This window comes from Lepisosteus platostomus, chromosome 10, assembly GCF_059453375.1.
Source record: "Lepisosteus platostomus isolate fLepPlt1 chromosome 10, fLepPlt1.hap1, whole genome shotgun sequence".
Classification (NCBI taxonomy): domain Eukaryota; kingdom Metazoa; phylum Chordata; class Actinopteri; order Semionotiformes; family Lepisosteidae; genus Lepisosteus; species Lepisosteus platostomus.
Window position 1 is genome coordinate 40,469,746 of NC_142620.1, and position 25,418 is coordinate 40,495,163.

Genomic DNA, 25,418 nt, shown 5'->3' on the forward strand with positions numbered 1-25,418 from the left:
AGTAGTAAAAATGTGAACTATAAATACAAAAAGGGAAATGAGCTGGTGGAGAATACTTATAAAAATGTTCTTTTTCATAAGTACTGTATTAAGAAGTAATTACTACATAAAGCAAAATTACCAGTTTTCTAATAACTATATGTATACAATAATTATTTATTATTTGATACAGTTAACAATGTTTAGAAAACCAGTAATTTTATTATCGTTACATTATGATATATTTTGTTTGGAATCGTCACTTGTGGTACTGATGTTGAAAAGGAGTTTATGTACAATGCTGTTAGACCAATTATTTGTCATTTGTATATGATTAGCGCATGAAACCACCAACACTAACATGTTAAGAAACATTTAATTTTTTATGTGTTATAGTACCTATTTGTCTGTTGTGTGTTGACCACATGCAGTAGCAGTGTACTCTTAAATCAACAATTACACTTTCTTCCACCAGTGGTACACTCTGTTAAAATTATTCAATTTTATCTGCCTCATTCAAGAAAAGCCTTTATTGCATATTGTACATGGCAGATGCATCTTTTTAGTCCATCTAAAGGTGTAATAATTTCTTGAGTGCATATTAGGTAAATGTCCATTAAATGTATCCACTGTTATAATTTCTTTTCAATGGGATATTACATTTTATGTATGCCAGGAATTTGTTTATTTTTAGTAAGATTTCTGTATTCTTTGGTGGCCTCATAACTATGTCTATTAGTGTGTATACTGTATTGTAACAAAGGATGCCCTTGATATGTAACCTTGAAAAACAGATTGGGATCTTCCACACTGGTGATAAACAGCATATCCAACAAGAGCAATAGATTTGAAATTAAATTGGATTGGGTTTATATATTTATTGTTATCAGCTGCTTTTTGCAGAAAGTTTCAGTTGCACAGAAAAACAGCATACATCTTAACATAAAACATAAACATTTTTTCTATGAAATACTAAATGATTTTAAAGATTTTCTGAATCTTAAAGAATCTCTTACCTAAAGGATAGACAGACAAAACTTAATCTCACATTTTCTTTTATGCAACCTTACATCTTAAATATATTCTTTTGCCATATCACACCCACTAACTGTGAAACCTGCTTTACATAATCATGAGTGTTAATGAGCTCATTTTTTATATTTCCTCATCAATTATCTTCCCGGAATTTTGCCCCAAGAATACATATAGTAAGTAGATAAAGTGGCAAAGAAAAAGAGTTGGATTTTCAATACCAAGTGTTTAAATGGATACAATACACTTCAGACAAGAGAAGAAAAACAGATACACCTTTATTCCATATTAAATAGAAAGAAAAAAATTGTTTTGTTGTGATGAGGCAGCAGATGTCCACAGATTAAACATTTCCATTCAGTCTATTGTGTCCCATTTTATGATATTATATAATGATGCATAAGCATTTTTAAATCAGACCCATATCAACAGACTTCAATGGATAACAGAATGTGACAGTAAATGTCAGCAAAAACTGAAAGTAAAGCAACTGATATACAGTGGTGTGTAAAAGTGTTTGCCCCCTTCCTGATTTCTTATTTTTTTGCATGTTTGTCACACTGAAATGTTTCAGACCATCAAACAAATTGAAATATTAGACAAAAGATAACACAAGTAAACACAAAATGCAGTTTTTAAATGAAGGTTTTTATTATTAAGGGAAAAAAAATCCGAACCTACATGGCCCTTGTTAAAACATAAATCGACTGTGGTTTATCACATCTTTGGAAAGCTGAGTTCAATTTCTCTAGCCACACCCAGGCCTGATTACTGCCACACCTGTTCTCAATCAAGAAATCACTTAAATAGGACCTGCGTGACGAAGTGAAGTAGACCAAAAGATCCTCAAAAGCTAGACATCATGCTGCGATCCAAAGAAATTCAGGAACAAATGAGAAACAGTGTAATTGAGATTTATCAGTCTGGAAAAGGTAATAAAGCCATTTCTAAAGCTTTGGGACTCCAGCGAACCACAGTGAGAGCAATTATCCACAAATGGCAAAAACATGGAACAGTGGTGAACCTTCCCAGGAGTGGCGGGCCGACCAAAATTACCCCAAGAGCGCAGCTACGACTCATCCAAGAGGTCAGAAAAAAACCCACAACAACATCCAAAGAACTGCAGGCTTCACTTGCCTCCGTTAAGGTCAGTGTTCATAACTCCACCATAAGAAAGAGACTGGGCAAAAATGGCTTGCATGGCAGAGTTCCAAGATGAAAACCACTGCTGAGCAAAAAGAACATAAAGGCTCATCTCAGTTTTGCCAGAAAATATCTTGATGATCCCCAAGACTTTTGGGAAAATATTCTGTGGACTGACGAGACAAAAGTTGAACTTTTTGGAAGGTGTGTGTCCCATTACATCTGGCGTAAAAGTAACGCAGCATTTCAGAAAAGGAACATAATACCAACAGTAAAATATGGTGGTGGTAGTGTGATGGTCTGGGGTTGTTTTGCTGCTTCAGGACCTGGAAGACTTGCTGTAGTAAATGGAACCATGAAATCTGCTGTCTACCAAAAAATCCTGAAGGAGAATGTCTGGGCATCTGTTCGTGACCTCAAGCTGAAGCGCACTTGGGTTCTGCAGCAGGACAATGATCCAAAACACACCAGCAAGTCCACCTCTGAAAAGCTTAAGAAAAACAAAATGAAGACTTTGGAGTGGCCTAGTCAAAGTCCTGATCTGAATCCGATTGAGATGTTGTGGCATGACCTTAAAAAAGCGGTTAAGGCTCGAAAACCCTCCAATGTGGCTGAATTACAACAATTCTGCAAAGATGACTGGGCAAAAATTCCTCCACAGTGCTGTAAAAGACTCATTGCCAGTTATCACAAACGCTTGATTGCAGTTGTTGCTGCTAAGGGTGGCCCAACCAGTTATTAGGTTTAGGGGGCAATCACTTTTTCATACAGGGACATGTAGGTTTGGATTTTTTTCCCCTTAATAATAAAAACCTTCATTTAAAAACTGCATTTTGTGTTTCCTTGTGTTTATCTTTGTCTAATATTTCAATTTGTTTGATGATCTGAAACATTTCAGTGTGACAAACATGCAAAAAAATAAGAAACCAGGAAGGGGGCAAACACTTTTTCACACCACTGTATACTGACAGCATAAGCATTTAGATCCATTAACTCAATATTTGGTGGAAGCATCTTAGATAGCGATTATAGCTGCAAGTGTTTCTGGGTACACCTGTACCAACTTTGCACACGAAGTCGATGCAAATGTGTTCAAGTACCATCACGTTCCCTGAGGATCACTTAAATAAGTAGTTTTGAAGTCTTTCCACAAATTCTCAATAGGATTCAATTCTGAGCTTTGAATGGGCCACTCAGGGACTTATGCCAGTCCAGTGTACCGTTTACCTTGTGCTTTGCATAATTATTCTCTTGGAAGGTGAAGTTTCACCCAGTTTTAAGTCTTAATCAGACTGAAACAGTCTCTAGGATTTACCTACAATATATTATGCTTTGTGTTTTTTGCCTTTGGTGCCAACAGACTTTCCAGTCCATGCTTAGAAATGCATCTCCATAGCATGTTGCTGTCACTTTTGTGCTTTGTTACTAACCCCATGGAGGTTTTTCAATATTTTTCAGTTCTATACAAGCCTCCTTTATGGAGTGATTGGAAGTGATTGTTAATCAATCTCTCTCATTTCAGCCACTGAACCTATAACTATTTCAAAGTTACCATTGGTCTTAAGGTGTCATCCTATCTATTTTCCTCATTGCCCAGCAGTAAAGTTTGGAGGGACCGCCTGATCTAGGCAGTGCCTATGTACTTTCCATTCCTTACCATTCCTGGCGCTGCATTGGAAGATGGACGTCAGGAGACCTGCCTACCTCCAAGTCGCCCTACGCCCGTGGCTTGAGCCTGACCCAGACGAGTCCGGGGCTTGGAGCACCTGGCCCTTCAGTGGATCCCGCTCTGGTTTTTAACTTTTGTCATCTCCGTCTTGGATTGGATTACCCGGCTCTGGACTTTTGCTTACTCTGGGTCTCCCTATGGATTTCCTCTGGATTGTCGCATTGACCACGCCCCCCCCGAGCACCAGCGCACTGTCAACATGCCCCCCCCGTTCTTCTACCAGCCCCGACCCTAGTCTGCTTTCCCCAATGTTTGTTTCACTCCCTTCCAGATTCTGCTGTCTGCGTAGGGTCCTGAAAAACGTTTCGTGACAGGCAGTGACAATCTAAACATCTACAATGGATGTCCACTGCTGGTGCCTGAATGTCTAGCAGAGAGACATAGGCACATCTGGATCTGATCTTAACATCACAGGGCATGGTCAATCACACAAAGGAAGATCCGCCAATTGGTACTAGAACCAAACCTAATGGCCTCTCAGCCTATCACCCGCTGGTGATGTACCCCCATATAACCTGTAACCCAACAAGTTTTTACCAGTTAACCACTGGTTTCTCAATTCAGGGCTTAAACATTTCTCCAAGACACCAGACTGAGCGAGTGAGTCAGTAAAATACAGAATTCCATCCAAGATATTTTTCCTGAAACAGAAGAAATCATGTGTTTGCAAACCCACTGTTATATTTTCCCAATCAATGAAATTAGACAATTGGAGTCTTTCTTTTTGTTGACATCCAGAAATATCGGAATATTCTGAACAAAATCTATAACATAGAATTAAACAAGCTTCCCTTTTGTCTACCTTGTGGACTTCAAGAAGACAAACTGTGCACGTTTTGTTTTTAAAGACCAAAATCAGTAGGATGCATCTTTGGCAGAGCTGTCTAAGGCCTAATGTAAGGTAAAGTTCTCTCTCCTCTGTCTGTCACATACAGATTCAGCCCATCTTTTTACTAGCACATAGTTGAAATTCTTCAAGGTAATTTGGACAACGGATGCATTCGGTAAAATTTCATTACTCAGAATTATTCACATCATCGTTTTTGAGAGTTGAAATATCATTTTATACAGTATGCATGTTCGATGTTTAGTTCACAATAGGAAATGCACATTAACAAGTGTCTGAGAATAAAAAAGTTATACAGTATAACTGTATGAGACTGATAGAACCTACAAGTAGACTGTAACATTATAGTCAATGTACGTGTTAACTTCTTTGTAATCCCTGAGTGAATGATCAGCATTCCATGTTCACTGCAGATTATTTCACAGAAATATATTCTATTACGTTTGTTGCCATCATGCATGTTTTGGTTATATCAATATACTATTGTATATTTAGAATCTGTGTGTGACACTATAAATTATTCTGTTTGATTGGTTCCTAAAAGTCGCCAAGTACTCTTGCAGTTTACTGTTAGAATTTCTAACTGTTATAGAAAATTAAAATCTCCAATTTCCAACACCATGACAGCCAGATCAAAGTGAAGATCAATTCCACCTACGTGCAATTAAACCATTACTTTCCTTTTTACCAGTGGGTATTTAAAAGCAGTTATGACCGTGCTTTTCTGTTCATAGAGCCTTTACTTGTGTCTTGTGTCTCGGCATTCCCTTGGCTGTGCTCTCTCATGGTTCAGCTTGACTTGCTTGACTATATTCTGGGCTGCTTTTTGTGTATTTGACCTGCTTATTACATCAACTTGCCTTACAGATCATCCTCTGTTCTTTTATTTTATGTACAGTATCTTTCGCTTGGGCCCTTACAGCCTGCTCAGCTACTGCACTTGGATACAGCATGCTGTCTCAAGACCACTACATTCAATGTGGTCAGTGCAGTGGTATTACAATTGGTCTTCATGTTTGAATAGTTCCTTGAAATTTACTACTTGACTGTAGTAATATATCTACAAAGACATCTATTCTGAAATCATGTGATCCACTGTTATTACATACACTCAACTAATTGTGTGGCTTGCTAAGGTAATTCTGTGCATTAAGTTAATTTATGTTGTCAACAGTAAAAGCTCTAAATACTGTGGACTGATGAATACATCATTATTTTCCGATTTTACTTTTAAATTAATTATATATTTACTTAACTCTTGTTTTTTTTGCTGTAAAAGTTAGGTGGGTATTGTGTATATAAAATATTTTAAATACTACTTCAAAGTATCATCTGAAAGTTTGTGAAGACTGTCAAAGGGTTTGAGTGCTGTTGTAATGAACAGTATATAGAGACGCATGAACACGAGGACCTCCCAGTTTTTTTACAAATTTGGAACATTATTTTTTAAATAGGGAAGAGGCAACTGTGGGTTTCCTAGTGGTTCCTTAGGGGTTCCTAAGAGAACCCTTACTTCATTGTGTATTACAGTTGCAGTCTGTTAGTGATATGACACAGGTACAGTATGAACCAATGACTTCTGAAGCATAAGGCTTTGCTTGTGCTCTAAGAGTCAACTAATGGTGGCTGAAAACACTCAAGACACTAACCTTGGTTTTGTTAATCACAGTATGTACTGTATGTGACTGATGAATCCTTGATTGAAATTACAAGACTAACTCAAATCAATCAATATCTTACCCTTGGAAGCATTTTTTTAAATTCTCTTAAGCCAGCAAAGTGAATGGGTATTGGCTGAGTAATTACCACATAAATATCCCTTTTCCACAGAGGAATGGTTAAAATGGGCAAAGGTCCTCAGCTGTACACATAACAGGGAAGAATGGCTGTTGTAAATCTTGTGTAAAATCAACACACATGCACATTTTAAAAGAGATACAATTTGCAAATGGTGTTTAGTTTTATCTTAGAAAAAAAAACTAACTAACTAATAAACTTCATAAAAGAAAAATAAATGGCAGAGACTTCCAATTCAATATTGTTTTTTAAGTACATTGATCTAAACTGAATTGAAATACTGTGTCTATTGCATTGTAATGAATTAAAGAGCATATATTGCCTTTTGTGAGAGGACAGTTCTCTAAAACCTCAATCCATGGTATTTGAAGGTGGCACAAATCTTATTTTATTAGGGATTTGCCTCACAGCAGGAATCATAAAGTAAAAGCCATTAGAGAGCTAATTACCGGAGCTGAAAGAAGCTCTTGGAATATAGCAAATGCTTTTTAATTCAGATGGGAGATTTATGATCCATTTGCACTTAAAAGTTCATTTTACTAAACTTTTTCTTTTACAATTTTGTGAAAGCTGTGAATGATCTCAGAACCAGTGGGAACTAGAAAGTCCATAATTCTGGACTAGTTAAATCCAGGTGATATTTCAAATTTTACGAGAATAAGATGCTGTCACAATCAGTGATTAATAAGTATATCAAAACAATGTTATGGTGATATGCTGCCAATCAGTACAATCAGCTTAAGAGTCACAGTACGAGATAATAAAAAGATTGTACTGCTGTAAATTGACTCTTTGTATGACTGGATGGTTTACTATCCATTTCCGCTGGCTACTCAGGGTGAGTCATTCAACATTCGCATGTAAAAAAAAAATTACAAAACAAAGAAATACAATAAGTGAGGATGGATTATGTGGAATGAATGACACTGTGGTGCAATAGTTAGCATGGATGCCTTGCAGTGCGAAAACTGGCCCTAGTATGAGTATGTGCGTATTTGTGTCTGTGTGTGCCCTTTAATCAACTGGTATCCTGCCCAGGGTATACTCTGCCTTGCACATGTTGTTTGCCGGGCTAGGTTATGGTACCCTTCCAACTATTGAATTAAAGCAGTTAGAAAATGGTTGGATTAAATGGAAAAAATCATTAATATTATTATTTTTGGTATTTATATATCCTCAGTTAATTATGTGTATGTTATCTATTTTTGTTGTGTTATCATTGATTTTAATTCTCTTTTAAGACAAAAGTAAATCTATTTGGTAATCCATAACCAAATGGATTATTGTAAGAAGACTCTTACAGTTTGCTTTATAAGTGAACCTTTTCATAAAGAGTTAGTCACAATTATTCTCGTTTGTGGTGTTTTTTAATAATGTCCAGTCATACATTCATAAATATTTAACTATAAATAGATTATAGATACAGCATTACCTAGAATATTACAGTATGATTCATTGTGAAGCTAGAAAAATAGTTATTTAACTATTCATGTTCCTCATTGACTAGGTCTGGGGAAAAATTGTGATCAAACTGCATAATCTTTCCCTCCACCTCCCAGAAACAGATTAAACATTCAAGTCTTCAGATATGACTGCATTTACTGAGACAAAGTAATGGGGTTTCTTAGGTTCAGTCAGTGAAAAGTTTTATTGGGTAAACATAAGATAAAGACTACTAATACCTACTGAAGCAATCAATATAAGGGACAGCTACATTACTCTTTCACAGCTTGCAAAGCTTTATAACTGGCTTGTACGTTGTATCTCTCAACTAGTAATCAGCCTTATAGGATTAATTGTTTTTAAGTGAATCTACTCATAAATAGGTTAGCCTGTGATATCCTAATTTTCTACTGACGTCTTACAGCAGGAGGACAGTGCAATCACAAGAAAACTATATCATACTGTAGTGTCTCTAATCTCTCTAATGCACTTGCAGTGTGACAGGAAGTCTCCTCCCTTGCAGGTAATTGACCTTGGGAATTGAAAAAATTGGCTTCATGACTTGAAAGAAGCTGGAGGTCTCCTAGCTGAAATGGGGTGGGGTGGGGCATTAGATGTGAAAATGTCTCCGCAAAAAATAAAAAGAGCAATCAGACAAGTCATGCCAAAACTGAAACCGTTTTTTGTGGATTGCTTTATATTATTTAAAAAAACAGTAAGTAGAACATCTCTCTTTCACTGGGAATCACTGTTCATGCATGGTCGTGCAAGAAGCCAGTATCTGTGCTTCCAAAAAAGTCAATGATATGGCTAGTCATATTAGTTTTACACATATTTATTGCTGTATTAGTAAAACATAGGATATAGCATTTTATATTTAGCTTTAATCAATGTGACAGAGCTCCAAAAAAAACCCAAGGACATTAAGTTCGGTTTCAGCAACGGCTTAGTACACTCTATCAGTTCTAGATATAGAGATGAGAGGAACGGTACCTTTTGGACAGATAGAAAACTAAGCCATAAGGGAGAAGTTAAAAATGTAATGAAGCATAAAATACTTTTAAGATGAAGTTATTTTTTTATGTGCATTTAGTACTTTGTGGAATAATACCCAGTTTAGAAAAAACACTATTTTTATAAACCTGTGTTGCTGAATCGCTTCTTCTTGACCTCTTTTACACAGAGTACAGTGCTTTGAGTAGATAGGTTAGGATTTATTCAACAATGCCATTTTGCAGGTAGACTCATCTAATGCTTCATTCACTTATGCCACATGATTGTACATACCTGGGGATGTCATCATCTCCTGATCACTCCCTAAGTCCAGATATGAGAATTGCTTATTAGGCTACAGTGGCTCCAACAACCTTCAGTGCACAAATATTTATATATATAATTTCTGTACTCCAATTCTTATATACAATTGATTATGCACTTTACCACAGTGGCTTTAGTAGGTTTTGTACTTATGTGTACGTATCTTAATTAAGAGTAATCAGAACTTCAGTTCTGTACTTTAAATACAAAATGCTGTGGAACACTGCCTGACATAAGTATACATGACAAACCAATTGCAAAGAGAGCAATGACATCAGTTTTCAAATTCCACTTAGTGGCTTGAGGAAACAACACTGCAGTGTCAAGAATTTGCAGTTATGGACGTAAACATTATTGTCTGACAAGAAATGTGCTTAATTCTGCAGGGTCTGTGATGAAAGTGTATAGAGCTGTCACAAAGATATGGATTGTATGTCTTGACAGTCAGCTGCTTCTAGTCATTGGGCATCATTTAGCATTCTGAATAATAGTCTTGCTGGCTAAATAAGCACAGCTCAAGTTCCAAATGAATGAATCTTGGCAATCTTAAACCCTGTGCCTGACACCTCAATTAGCTTACATACAATGTTAATATTAATGGAAGCACTGAAAAATTCAGTATCTCGGTCATTTCCTCAGTGTGTTGTATGCATCTTGCTTGTCATAAAAATGTTTCCATTATGCTCTTTCAAACATGTAAATTGAAATAGCCCAGTACACCGCTTGCACACCTATTTTTTATAGGGGAAACTGGTCAAAATGCTAAATGTTATGCTGTCAGTCAGATTTGCTTCTCTAGAAGAGCTGTCAGAAACCCGAGAGAGAAGACATTGTGATTAAGTACAACTCATTATGGGTACACATAGAAGAAAGGCATAAGTCAAGCATATTTAATGCCACTTAAAGGTTGAAAGTCAAACATATTTAATGTACTAATCGCTTGTCACTAACAATTCTGCATTTTTTGAGAATGAATATCTTTTAAAATATTTTGGGGTGTTGTGAATGTGGCAGTCCTAACAACTGAGGATTTTTTTATTCTGAATCACTTATTTCTTTAAAGAAAGTTCAAATGATAGCTTGGCTTGGTCATTTAAAATGTCCTGTGAACACAAAACACAGGAAACAATTCTATTTAAAGGCTATCGCACACAATGATACAGTTTTACTTTTGATTCCCTTTGAAATAGAAAAGCTATCTGAAATAAAACAGAGCCCAACAAATCTCTAAGACAGAATTCACATACGACAGTTTAGAGCAATGATGATATTAAAATTGTGCCAGCACATATTTTTTGCTGTTTGGAAGCTGAAAATAGGTTAGTGAAAAATGTGGTTAGTAAGCTCCATTGCTTTTATGAGAAATGGAAATGTCTCTGATTCAAAAACAAGTTCACTGAAAGCCACTTTAAAGCTGTTGTTTCTAACATCCACATTGTCCTGTTGGTGAATTCCTTAATGTTCACTTATTTACAGTACATTTGTCTTTATTTGACATTATATCTGACTAATGTATCAACAAATTCTCTAGACATTTCTCACAAAAAAAGAGGTAAATTATTGGATTGAGATAGCTACAGTATACACACTTTACACTCTTAAATATGAGGTTGATGTTATTACTCATCACCAACCTGTAGTTTTTTCGTTGGTCCTTTCATAAAATCACCCATAGTTTTGTCTTTACCCATTGCACATGAAATTACTAATTTGGATGTATTGTCTCATACCAAAGCTGTATAAAGAAGGAGAGTTGCTTTATTCATCCCTTTTCATTTTTATCAAAGCATCCTTTACAAGAGAGCCCCACTGCTTTGTTCTCATTCTAACCTCAGAGATTTCCTTCTGATATTACCATCTGAAATCGTATCACTATGATTTTTTGTGGTTTTACCAGTAATATAAAACAATCCTTGCTCCTTCAATTTTGTGATTTTGCTGCTGCTTTCTCCCAAAACCAGGCATTTATTATTAGTAATCTTGGTGAGGGCTGTGGCAAGCTGAAGTCTGTCCCACAAATGTAGGGTGCAAAGAGAGACTGAGAGAACATTAATGCTCCCACCTTGGACAGGATTCCAGGCCATATCAGGGTTGTAGAGAAAGGGACTACAATAGCCAATTGGGTCTTTAGGTAGAGGAAGGGAATTTTGCAACTGGCTAAAACCCATGTGAACACAGGTAGAGCATGCAAACTCTGTACAAAAATGAAAACATTTGGTTTTAGAATCAGATAATATTGTTGGTATGTAATATACTTAATAAGCACAGTTATTAAAATTAAAATAGCTTCAGCAGATAAACAGGACTTAAAAGCAAACAAATAAATAAAGTATTAATTACACTACAGCTTAATCGTTTACACTGAAGTTGCAGAGTAAATACTTGGGAAAATGCACCTAAAACTGAGAATAGGATCTTTACCCAAAGATTTGTGGGGCCATGTTGTTGATGCTGATACCCTCACTTTTTTTCAACAAAAGACTGATGAGTTCTTTGGATCTTTGAATCTAAACAACTAACTCGACTAAAGGTCAAGAACATAAGGGACAAAGAATTGCAAGGAACAATGCTCATCGTAGTTAACATTACTTAGGAGTTTTAAGAGCTTGTGTTGAATACAAAAGAAATGGAGAGGTGAGAATTGACTTGGAGTCAAGGACGACACGTAGAAGACCAAAAGGGTGAAATTGTTTATGTTTTCTCCATACGCAATGAAAATTAAAAGAAAAAAAGAGTCTGTAAGGAACGAGAAGAGTGGGTCAAGGAGAGAAAGTCATCCAAGAAATGAAGGATGGAAGGTAACTCCTAGATATAGGAAGAACAAATGCAGACTAACAACATGGAAATTATTTTTTTCGCCTCTGTAAAATTGGTCTGGAGTTTAATATCTTATCTAATATCTGAGTTGGTAGAAGCACATTTTCCTTCAAGCACATGCAAGGGAATGCCACACAGTGCTGGAAGATATCGTTTGTTTCTGGCAAGAGCTAATGCAGAGTATTATCATTAAAAAACAAAATAAATATTTTTATCATGCTATGCTTTTTCATTCCCAGCAAAGCAGCATAGAGGGCAGAGTAAGGCCAGCCCCAGAGGGGCCTAACTGTGCTGGAGCTCCATCGAGGTGTGGCATCAACAGACTGGATGAGGAAGAGAGAAGGTTGCCTGGCAACAGATTGTTTTCAAGGCCTGAAGAGGTTTGGCTAGAGAAGCCTGTTTGGAAAAGTGAAAGACTAAAGATGGATTCAGATGCTCGAAAAGATTAGAGCAGAGTGCTGCAGCTGGGCAGGTATGTATACTGTAGATGGGGGCAAGACATGGGAGAAAGCAATGCTTTCAGTTTGTTTTTTCTTTCAAGTAAAATAGCTGCATCTGAAGCGACTATTAATTTGTAATCTGATATAAATGATTTGATTTTCACATAGCAACTATTTTACTGCCAAAGAAAATCCTTAAAAGTAAATTACCCATACAGAACAAATAACTGTGTTTTTAACAGTTGCTGAATTCTGACATTAGCTTTCCTGTTAAACTTAAAGTGGAGTACCAGTTGTCTCAAGCTTTCCTGTTATGTTTATGACAATACTGAATTTGTCTGGAATTTAATTTTTGTTCCTAAGATTACTGAAGTAGGAAAAACATAATAATGTTTGTGAAGAGATTCTTACACCACTTTACTCTGTGGTGATTGGAACCACTTACAGTACAAAACCTTAGACTTCTCATTTGGGCAATCTGTTCCATTGTCTTTGAAACATCTGTAAAACTGATTAAAAACTGAGACCTTTCAGATCTCAATGGGTGCGTTGCCTGGTTGATTGTCAGACATTTTATTGTAAGTAAAATTGACAAGACACTGTACTGCTGAATACTTACTAGCTGCACTATGATCACAACGATTGCTTCAACAGTTTTTAGTAATTGAATTTTGACACCTGAAATGTACAACAGCCAAAAAAGTGTGAGAGAAAATTCTTAATATCAGTAGTCGTTATTCTTCTCTTGTAAATCTACAAATGCATTGTACTTTACCTGTGTACTTATTATTTAAATATCAAATAAGTTTTAAGGTCTGTAAAAAGTTCCCAGAGAGTTTTTGATTATTAGTCAGTGATCCTTTGATCTACCATTTTACCAAAAAAAAACTATTTGTTCTTTAGAGAAAAGAAATTAAAATTATATCAACTAAAGATAAAAACGTTGCCATATTAAACAATCGTCAAACAAGATTGAAGAGCTGAATCTGTTAATCTTCTGTCAAATGCAGCCACGGTAGTGACTGCTTACATTTGGACAATGGGATTTTTAATGACAAAATAGTTAGTTAAACATCTTAACTGAATAATGGCAACTCTACAGCACTGTCTCCTATGTTTGGAAAATTATAGTCCAGATGGAAGAACATTACTTCCATAGAAATCTTTAATCCTTATAAAAGGTCCAACCTTCATTAGCTTCCATAAATTCCTTCTAGCTGTTGTTCACATGCCTATCTTGGCAAGCACTGGGAACAAGTTACAATACTTCAGTATTTCTCTCATACACTTTCTTATTTTAAAAAATGGTCATTGGGAATCTACATTTCTCATCCTTCCTATAAGAATTTTCATCTTACCAAAAAGAAAATATTCAACTTCCCAATTCACTAAACCTCTCACATGTCCTATCACATCTGAACATCTTCTAACAAGACATGAGAGATCCAGAGGTTTCAGGTAAATCAGCAAATGAGAAGGGAAACAAAATAACTTGCACGTTTACTTTATCTCTTTGTATTGTTGAATTATTCTAACATATTTCTGAATGTATATGTCTCTATGCTTATAGGCTCCCTAATGCTATGGTAGCTTTCACCAGTCTTTGTAGCAGCCAACAAATGTGCCTAAGAATATTTTCTTTAGAATCACCTTACTATTTAGTACTGTATATCAAAATGAATGAGCAAAAAGCATTTGTATTCTGGTTGCTATAAACATTATACTTTGAAGGATTACCATAAACAGATGCAGGATTTCTCAAAATGTTGTTTTTACCTATCTCACCTCAATTAATTAATACAATGTAGTCAGACAGGTTCTGAATCTATGTGAAATGATCACATAATTCAGTACAGTATCAATTTAACTTCACAGGAAATGTATGTTACTCTGCACTACACTAATACAATGTAAAACCTGTTGGGAACTTAGGAAAATAGTATCTATTCAGTCAAAAACTGACTTTGAGAATACTTACAAGGACAAACACAAACTGACTTTAATTAACTTTCAAAATTAATTGTTTTTGTTTTATGTAAGACGGAGATACAGTCTGTAAGATCCTCAAAACCGGGGAGTTATTCAAGGCTATAGAGATCAAATGCATTACAAGGGGACAATGTTTCAAAAATGGATTTCCCCTGCAACACAGTTTTTAGGAGACCTCCATTGTGTTTTCTTTCTTGGAGGCGCTTAAATTTGCCAGAACAATAAGCACTTCTAGATTTGCAAGCTGTGGTTTGGCAAAAAAAAAGTCATCATGAGCCACATTTATTTACTGAAGGCTAGAAAAAAAGAACACTTGCAGTCATTTTAATAGTCTTTGATGTTGCAAAACCTTTGGCATTCAACAAAGATTTATTTCAGATTTCCTTCAAACTAATTTATTGCATAAAGAGCTTTGGTATAATCTACTATAATGGAATAAATCATCACAATTATCATATGATTATGAATGGCTTGCATGTTGTTAAAATCATAAGCTTATGTTGTTTTCAAGACCAATCATTTTTAGCACTGTTTTTTGCACTTACTTTTTCAATAAATTAATTTTAACTTTCTAGTCCTTTAATATTTATTAGAAAATGCTTTATCAGTTGCTTCCAAAAATCCATATTTAATAATAGAATAGAAGAGATGGAAATGTTTTGAGTAACAGAAGCACTCAAGATTTACAAATCCACAGGGCATGATGGTATCCTACAAGGTGTGCTTAAGGAAACAGATGTTATACATAAGCCAGTAAATAGAGAACTACCAAGGAGTAGAGAATTGATAAAGTAGTGCCCATCTATAAAAGGTGTAAAAAGTAATTATAGACTAATAGGTCTGACTTTTATTAAATGTAACATTATATATTATATAGTAATTATAATATTACTACACTATAGGATCACCTGTGTGGAAATAAGGAAGTGATGTTCCATCCCCCAAAGCCGGACTAGTTTCATAAACTTCTCCCCCTCCCCACTCACCTTTTGTATAAAAAGGGGGACAGTGTACATTTGGAATTGTTTTATCTCCTGGTGTGCTAGAGATAGCTATGCTTCATCTCTGCCTCTGTGACAAGCACACACCTGTTGAAAAATTGAAAGCAATAAACCCCTGTGGTCATTGTATACTGCCTCTGGCTGCCTCCTTCTCCACGTCGCCAACACACTGTGGAAGGAAGAAAGGGAGCCCAACTACAAGATCCATAGGGAACAGTCAACACAGATTTAGAAAAGGCAGAGTTTCAGTAGAGTTCTTTGGACAAGAAACATCAGTGATGGATACACACAGAGTATGTGATATTGCATATTTAGATTTTGAAGACTTTTAATAAAGTTTCTCATAAAAATAATTCTCATATCAAAGGCAGGCACCATTCAAGGAAATGTGTATTGTATTTAAATTGTTATTAGTGGACATTAATCTGTATTAGGACCACTCCTCTTCCCAATTCATGCCAGTGATGTACAGTAGATTCTGGTGTAGTTCATGAATTAGTCACGTTGGCAGATAATACAGAAATAGGAGGATTAGTACACGGTGAATAAGTAGTGAAACTACACTATGAAGTGAATAAATTAATTTAAAATCACAAAGATTTACACAGAATTCAAGACTGGCAAATGAAGTTTAATGCAGACAAGTGCAGGGATTTGCATGCAAATAGCAAAACATAAACTATAAATACAAAATTGTAAACAAAGAGCTAGAAGAGCCTACTTATGAAAAAAAAAACTTTTTTAAACATCCCTTGATACAACTGTCATGTACATGTAACCAAAGTATAAGGCCTCATTTTGAATAATTGTCACAGACAGGTGACCCCTCAAAGAACAGTTATTCCTGCCTTGTACAGTGCTTTTACAGACCAGACAAGACAGTTATCATATGTCAAATCACATGACGTCTTGCTCCTAGAGTAGTCCAAAACCCCAGTTGCTGGAAAAGACATGTCCCAAAAGTATGCAGCCCAGCAGTACTGTTCTGCACAGTCTTTGTGTCCTGAATAGATGTGTCTCTAGTGCTTTTACTTCTACTCTGTCTCCAAGTCCATTTTTGGGTAGAGAGAGGGAGAAAGACGATGACAGTGTTTTCCTCAACTATTCCCAGTCCCTGCTGTCCCAGTTGAGTCCACCTGGGTCCAACTGCTGTAGCCTGTTCCTGCAACCTTGCTTCCTCAAAAGGGAAATGGATGTCTAAAGCTGGCCAGGTATACTTATGCATTGTTGAACCTCATAATGTAGGTAGGCAGCTCTCTTTTAGACACAGGTTTACTCAAACCTGTCCTATCAAACTCACACATTACCCTCTGAATGGTGTGATAATTGCCCGGTGCCTTTGATCTGGGCATGAAAACTGAATGAACAGTAAGGTATCACTGGCCTCTCAAAGTTATTCACATCCATACAGCCCTCGACACCTAGTGCCCACGCCCTTATTCTTTTCACTCTGTGACATATAAAGTGAATTTTAGGTTGCCACATTAAAGAAAAGATATTGCTGCTTTAGAATTAGTCCGGATAACAAATCTCTGTAACAAAATGAATTATTTGCCGGCATAGCAAAAAATGTTACAAATTTTGAATTAAGGATGATATTGTGAACTTTGTGAAAGTAGTATAGAAAGTCGCCATGTTGTTGCAAACAAATGGTGTCTTCACGGGCGAGAGTGAGAGTTCATGTGAATGGTCATATAAAGCAGCTCTTCCTGTTCACTAGTCCCTCTGAGCAAAAAGGGAAACTTGATCTACTTACAACATTAATCCTTTTTTGGTTCTCTAAATTTACATATATATTTTAATCAATCACTCCCTGTCGAATATTTCGATGTGCAGTACAAAGTAGTTGCACACAAAACAGAGGATCGGACCAGCACAAAGTCAAACTGTTTCCTTTTCCAAGGGATATTCAACTAGCCACAAGATGGATGATAAACATGAGCACTGATTCTGGTCCCATCGACGAGTTTCTCCGTGAGATTCAACACAATGTACAAGTGAATAAGTACAGGTTGTGCAGCAGAGATTTCACTGCAGAAATGTTCCAATGTGATGTACATGTAAAGTTACAGTAACAAGTAGTAATTGTCAGCAAAACTGTCTGAAAGTCAATATGTTTAATTCAATTACATTCATTCAAATCATTAGTCTAGATAAAGTATCTTAAAACATTATCTTGTATGTGTCGGTTTCATAACATTGTATATAAATTCTTATAGCAGCAAAATTCACTTGGTCTAAAGCATGGGCTTTATTGCAACAGAAATGTGTTTTCAAACATTGTCAGTTTGGGATAGGACGTGTTTATTGAAATGTTCTGTACTTTGGAGTTTACATAATTATGAAGCCTGACAGTTCCTAATATGAAATATATTTTCATTTCAGATACTGAAACAAAACAAATCAGGTGCCATTACTACTGTTTTAGCCCCCAAAAAGGAACTGACCATTCTTCAGGATTTAAGCGATTCTTTTTATCACAATTATGTTTAAGACCTAAGTTAAGATTTGTGTTAAATAAGGTTTTACAACTAAGAGCGATATTTCTATCAGATTAAAACAGATATATTCACAAGTGTATTTGCTTACAATGTAAAAGGCCTGCTTCATGTCACTGGAAATTTTATTGCCTTGTTCTGAATCACATACAATAAAGACGATATGGTGCTATGGATACCTGGAAATTGTGCCTATTTTGTGATGTAAATAGGGGGTTTTACATGTTACCATGTACTTTGTACTTTCATAGAAGATTGAAATGCACTCATTAATTCTGATTCTTTATAACTCAGAAATGTAAAAATAGTGTTGCAGGTCCACTTTAAATGAAAGCCCTACACTGAACATAGAATCAAAATAAATCAAATTTTAATCTAAAACCATAGACAACTACAAGGGGACCTGATTCAAGTATTCTTTGCTTAAAGGGTTATAGGACTATTGAACAAGCTACCCAGCTAAAGTCCAGGTTTATTTAAAGAAAAGGTTTGATGAGATCCTTGGATCCTTGGATGAGATCCTTGGTTCATATTATTCAATATGAACAATTGAATAATTGTTCATATTCAATTATATTACAGTTATAGAAACAGATTGCTATTGAACTGTATAGATACATAGTATAATACATTTCTAAATCCATTTTCTAGTATTTTGGCAACCACTGAGCTTCTGCTTAAAATGAAGCTATTTAGGTCAAAAACTATTTTACTTAGCACTGGCGTCACTTACCCATAATGGCTATTTTGTAGTTCTGAAAGAGCAAATACAGGAAATATTGTTAGTCTCTTACATATAAGAACAATTTTCTTAATATATGGAGCAATTTTGTTCAGACAGAAACGTTGGCATCTCTTAGAAAGAGAGTAAAGAAATAACAAATACAAGACAGTCAGCCAGTATAACTCTTTCTGTGGCTGCTATAAAACCCACTAACTAGCTCCTTCTGAAGGATGGATTATTTGGCAAATCAGAAAATTTATTTTTCAATTACTTGTTGTTTTTTGTTCTCTAAGTCCTAATGGATGAGGCAAACATCAAAATATTTTTTACAGGTTGGTTGAAATTTCTTGCCATGTTCTGGACATTTAAGTTCTTACATTTTTTTGTAGCCAAAGTCAGCATGTTTAAACTGGGCTCCTGATCTGACATTCAGGAAATTGACTTTGGCCAGATATTAAATTCTTGATCACTCCAGCCATAGATAACAACATCAAGCATATGGAGTTAATGTGGAAAAAATCATAGCTTTCATGAATTACTTTTGTGGTTGCTAGTACAGTACCTTAATCAACCAAGAATCTAAATTGCTCCATTTGTTAAAAGGTTCTGTGGGGTCCAACATATCTAACCTTGATTTCCACTTGTGTCCTCACATCCTTTTCCCTGCATCTCTCTTATAGCACAATAAAAACTGAATTCTATTCTAAATGATGTCTAACTTCTATATTGTATACTTTTAGTATTACATCACTTAATTTTAATTCTATACTATGTATTCATGTCACTTAATTTATGGTGACACAATGACACAGTTAATTTCTGTTGAAATATATTTTTTTCTTTCTATCTATGAAGTACTGTAGGCATTAATTTTTTTAGGACATTTTTGAGTTGTGTCGGCCTAGTGTAGTTCATTCAGGGAGGAGCAGCTGAGTGTTCAAGCAAAAAAAAAGCTTGACCATAATGACAGATGTTTGACATCATCAAGTTTTATTTTAACACTCCTTCAGTTTCCAAAACTGCAAACAAAAGGTGTCTAAACTATGTTACTTCATATGTGTGATAGTTTGTAATAAACAGCATCTTTCCAAAGGTCTGTGTTCCATATTCTTTGAAGATAAGAATCATTGAACCTCAACATTTTTTCAGTATAATGACTAGCATATTCTGTTATAAGTCTGTATTATAAAACAAATAATCTAAAACAAGTTAATTTATCATAGTGGTTAGCATTGCTTTCTTGATAAACAGAACTTATTGTTCTGCATTGGTTTCTTGACAAGAAGGACTTATTGCTTAATATTTGAGTATTTCTTTTTTGATTTACACAAGAATGTGGCACAGTGGTTAGCATTAACTAGCAGCACTGGGTTCAATTCTTAGGTACTGTTGCTATCTGCTTGGAAATTGTGTTATATAGGTAAACTCTGGTTATATATACAGAATATTAGTAGGTTAATTGGCTTCTGTGAAACTGGCTCTTGTGTGAGTGTGTACTTGTTTGTGTCTGTGTGTTCCCTGAAATGGACTCCAACTTGTCCAGAGTGTATCTTGGCTTGTGTCCAATGCTTCCTAGGAGAGCCTTTTGGACACTGTGACCCTAGATTGGATAATCCGTTATTGAAAGTGATGTGATGATTTTCACAGGGTTTGACATTTAACAACTTAAGTCACCTCATCACCTGTACCCTTTCAACTCTCTCACTAATTAGTTGAGTGCATCACATTCAGTCATGAATTACCAATTAATCAAAATGATACCAGAAACATTTCATCAATATCTAGTATGCTTTATTTTAAAAGCATTTGTACTTCATCGATTGATACAGTAAGAGTAGACAGGCAATTTTAAGGTAGCTGGAGTAATTTTGCAAACATATATTTTATGCCCATTTTTTATTTGCATTGTCATTTCCCCATATTCTATACAGATAATTAATATCTTACTCATTTCTTTCCCATGATTTATGAATCATACATTCTGTACTTTTTGTGTCAGTTATTGATGGCATTACTGGGGTTGCTGGACTGTAGATCTGTAATCTGTAATCTGTCCACTGCACACTTTGTAAAAATCATTAAATCTCATTACACACCAGTTTGTCAGAAGCAAAAAATAAATTAAAAAATCATTTTAACTGCACTGTCCATGATGTGATCAAGAAAAGCTGATATTCGACATACCTTTTTTGAGGGTAACTTAGAGATCTGACTTTTAATGATGGATTTTTAGTAGTTATTCGTTTTACATGTTTAAAATATATATATATATTTTACATACTTGACCTCAGCTGACAGCATACCAGTGTGCAGCAGCACAGTGGTTGGTAAATTTAAGTTTTCACTGCACTGCAGTGTTATAGTGTTGTAGCAGAGTCTTGCATTTGACATCTGGGGAAAAATAAGAATGAGATGCTGCACATCAACCCTGTACACAGCAGCGCCTACTGTGTCACGCCTACAGACACCTCTCGCATTCTGGATGGCTGCATCTGCATATTCCTTTGGTGGGTATAAGAGCTAAATGATAATGATTTGTATTCTAAGTTTTTTAGTGATGCAAGTCAGAAATTTATTCTTTCATGTGTTTTTATTGATTTTTAAAAAATAAATGTCATAATGTCATAATTTGTCATAATGTATAGAGAAACAACACATTCAGGATATTTATTGCTTGCACAGCTAATTAAACGGTGGATTTCCAGAAGATTCCATGGCCCACATGCTACACATTGCATTTAAAATTATAACAAGGGTTAAAACTGTGTTCAAATTGTCTGAAGTTATAGGCCAGCCCACGTATAAATAAAGCATCTTTATTTGTTTCCAGTCATATTGATACATTATGGTGCAATGATGCATATTACATGAATATGCCAAATTACAACTAGGTTTCAGAATCCTTGTGTCAACAGGGAATAATGCTTGAAAATGAATTGTTGCTAAAAAAAGAAAAACAAAATGCCCTTACTGCCTGTACTGTCCTTCAGACAAGAGATTAAAACAAGTCTTTATTACTGGATTCCATAAAGCTGATCCTAAGAATAGGTGTTTACACAAAGCTGTGCTGGTTAGAATTACACTGGATATTAAGCTCAAAATCCATAAGTCTCCCCCTTAATTCAACTGATGAAGTAATTTCTTACTTCCCAACTAATCTACTGAGTAGAGTGGCTGCCACACTTTACCCAGGTCAGTGCTGCACTTCAGAGGTGGTTGAAGTGGGTCCTCTCCTGAAGGTGAAGCACCTGAAAATGCAACCTGTTATTATTAAGACCAACGTAATAAATTCCATATCTTTCACCCACCCTCACTCTCTCTTTTCTCTCTGTGTCCAGTTTGCTGTCAATTTACACTTGTTACAGATTGTAAGAAATCCATCATACTAAAGTTGCATGGGGAAAACTACTCAAAGAGTTACATATGGTAGATTGTCATTCTTTTAAAAAAGTAACGTTTTGACAGTGTTGCTTTTCAAAAGTTTCAAGGTCAAGTCCAAGTGAGAGTAAAACTGCAATTAAGTGAGGGTTTTTTTTTCACTGAGGCCCCTGTCTTGTACCAGAAGTAAATCTGCTTTAAAAAGATGGCTTTTCATTTGGTGTTGCTGTGTAGGTCAGTTTGATTTAGTCAGGGCCATTTTTTGTAGTAGCCGAACTTTATTTATCCAGAGAAACGTGAAACAATTTTCACATTAGAAGTAAGTATTTTCAATATATTGTAACGCTTCAGGGTTCACGTGGGCGCCCTCGCTGCTACCACATTAGGTCTGCCCCCCACCATCGGGGACTTGAACCCAGGCCTCTAGCATCACTCAACAGGGACCCAGCCTCTTGAGCCAAAGGGAAATCTCCCGTCAGCCCAGCGGCTGCGGTCCCTGCTATCCACAGGGAAGGGTGGTGACGTCACTGCTCTGGTAAGCCAGCTCTCGCAAGCAAGGGAGGCCGTATGCATTATAATATTTTCTGTAAAATGTGATTTGCACTACCTTATTTTACTTTGAGATGCTTTTCTTTGAAATGTTTGTTTTTTAATTTTTGGCCAGCTCTTGTGGTATATCCAGACCCAAACTACAGTGGAAGTGGACAGTTTAACCATGACATAACGTCAGTGTTACACACTTTCAATGCTTTTTCAGGTTACTAGTGTTGATAGTATTGTAACGCAACGGGGGCTCAGGCGGGCGCCCTTGCCGCATTAGGTCGGCCCCTGCACCGTCCGGGGCTCGAACCCGGGACTTCCGCATCTCTCTGCAGCGACCTAGCCCCGTGAGCCAAAGAGAGATCTCTCCACAGCCCAGTAGCTGTGGTCCTGCTATCACAGGGAAGGGCGGTGACGTCACCCGCTCTGGTACGCCGGCTCTTACACAGTGCCTGTCGGCCGTAAGCGTTACAGTATGATAAGATTTTTTTCTAAATTAATTAGTAATTTCAAATACCATTATACCTTTAAAGATAAGTCCACTTCCAATCTGAAGAAGATGCCACGGGTCCATATGGTTTCAGAATATGTTCTTCATTAGCCTCAAGCATGTGAGAATGCTACAGAAATTACATTACCTATTTGAAACCTAGACTGTGTAAAATCCTGTCCTCTGATTCACTTAGGTAATGTGTCTAGTTTGAGCCTTCAAGTACTGTATCCATGTTTAAATCCTTGCAGAGGATCCTTGCAACTCACACTTGCCTGTTGTTCATTCCTTATTTGTGTCAACATTGGTTCAAATTTGTCAGAAATGTATCTGGTAATGATACAGAAAGATATATATATATAGTATATATATATTACAGTCTTTTCAACATTTTTACATGAACAGGGTTGCAAATTCACAATTTAAAATGACTAATACACACCAGACACTTTTATTTTTTGGACACACTTGATGGCTGTTTAACATTCTTTTTACTCACCCTTTGTAATTAGTGTTGCAATCTAAACTGGAAGCATGAGCAGCAAGGCTCTGTGTTGTCTCATTTTTTATGCTTCAAGCTTATTTTTGGTATGTTTAAATTGTAAAATTTCCATGTCATGTGTATTTGCAGGTGCTGTTCTTAGAGGTTCCTGAGTGCAGAGAGACGAAGTAGGGAAGTTCCAAAACAGATTAAGCAGGGACTATATCACATTAACACATTGTATGCTTTCCCTGTCAAATAAATATACATTTGAAGATTTAAGGGGGGTAAGACACTAAACTATTCCACATTCTATTAAATAATTTGCATGATTTACACAGAAATCAAAATACCAATGAATATTGAAGTGTTCAAATGTGAATAAACAAATTGAAATACATTGAATTAAGTGACAAGCAGCACAGCATTATACATACATTTATAAGAAGAAAATACACAAGGAAATAAAGATATTAAGTTACTGCTGTAATAATCTTGTTCCTGTGAGTCCTGCAAGATTTTACTGATGAAGAAATTTGCGTTGCTCCCTAAAAGAAAACCAAACCTAATAAGAGCTTTCTGCCAGCCTGAAAACAAATGCTTTTAGTCCTAATTGACTATCATTGTTAATTAAAGCAGGGAAACTTAAAGCCCTTGTTACTGACTGCACAGCTTTGTGATGCTTTAAGCAAAATATTCCCCTACCAGTTTTGATATTTTAATAATCCATTGTATGTGGTTATAATCAATTAATAAACAGCATTAGCATATATGTGGAGATAGTACTAGTTGTAATAATCCACTACTCATGGTATATGAGAGCAGGGCAAAAAGGGAAAATCCATGAGTGTGATTGAGATGAGCGAATCAAGGGGCAGATCCAGAAAGAATGGTAGCAAAACACAAGAGAGAATCTGAAGGCTTTGTCGTAATAAACAAGCAGGGTCCAGGTGAAACTGAGTGAAACAGAGGAAGTAAAAAGCAAAGGGTAATCCCGGTACATATTTTAGACAAGGTCAGAAATTCAAACAAAGCACAAGCTAGGGAACAAAGCCAGAGAGCAAACAGACAGAAGATTGATCAGAATAAACTTTTAAAACTTTCAGGTTTCTCAATCCTACTGTTTGGCCTCCATCTTGGTATTTATATGACTATTTATAATGGGATGTAAGAGGGACTGAAGAATGTAACTGAGAGCTGAAAGATTATTTTAACAGCTGTGACTTGAGCACTCTCAGAAAGGAGGTCAGTATTTCAGCAGTTCTTATTTCTGTTCTTGTATTTCGTCACTGAGGAGCAAGGGTGGAGAAAGAACATATTGTAGAGGTGGGAATAACAAAGAGAGAGATCAGAAATTCCTGCAGAGCAGGATTAGTTGAGAATCAATTATGAGGTATATTGATAGAGACTGCAGGTACTGTAGCTCCCTGTGTGAGATAAAGCTGTAAAGCTGTCAAATGATAAAGCTGTATGCAATGTTTGACAAATAGCAGATTATTGGTGGTTAACCCATTAAATAATTATACACATTTCATTAATAATTTAAAGTAACACCATTAAAAATTAAATGCAAATTATAGTAACTTAAAAATAATTTGTACATTGGATGTATTTCATACCTTACTAAGTGCATGCTACTGTATTATAGCAGTCTCTCTGATGCTTCCCTATTGCAGCATGAATCCAATTCGAAACTCTAGTCTTTACTTTTCAGTGACTCTATCACTCAGCTCCTACAGTAGACTATACCTGGAAGGAACACCAGTCGTTAGC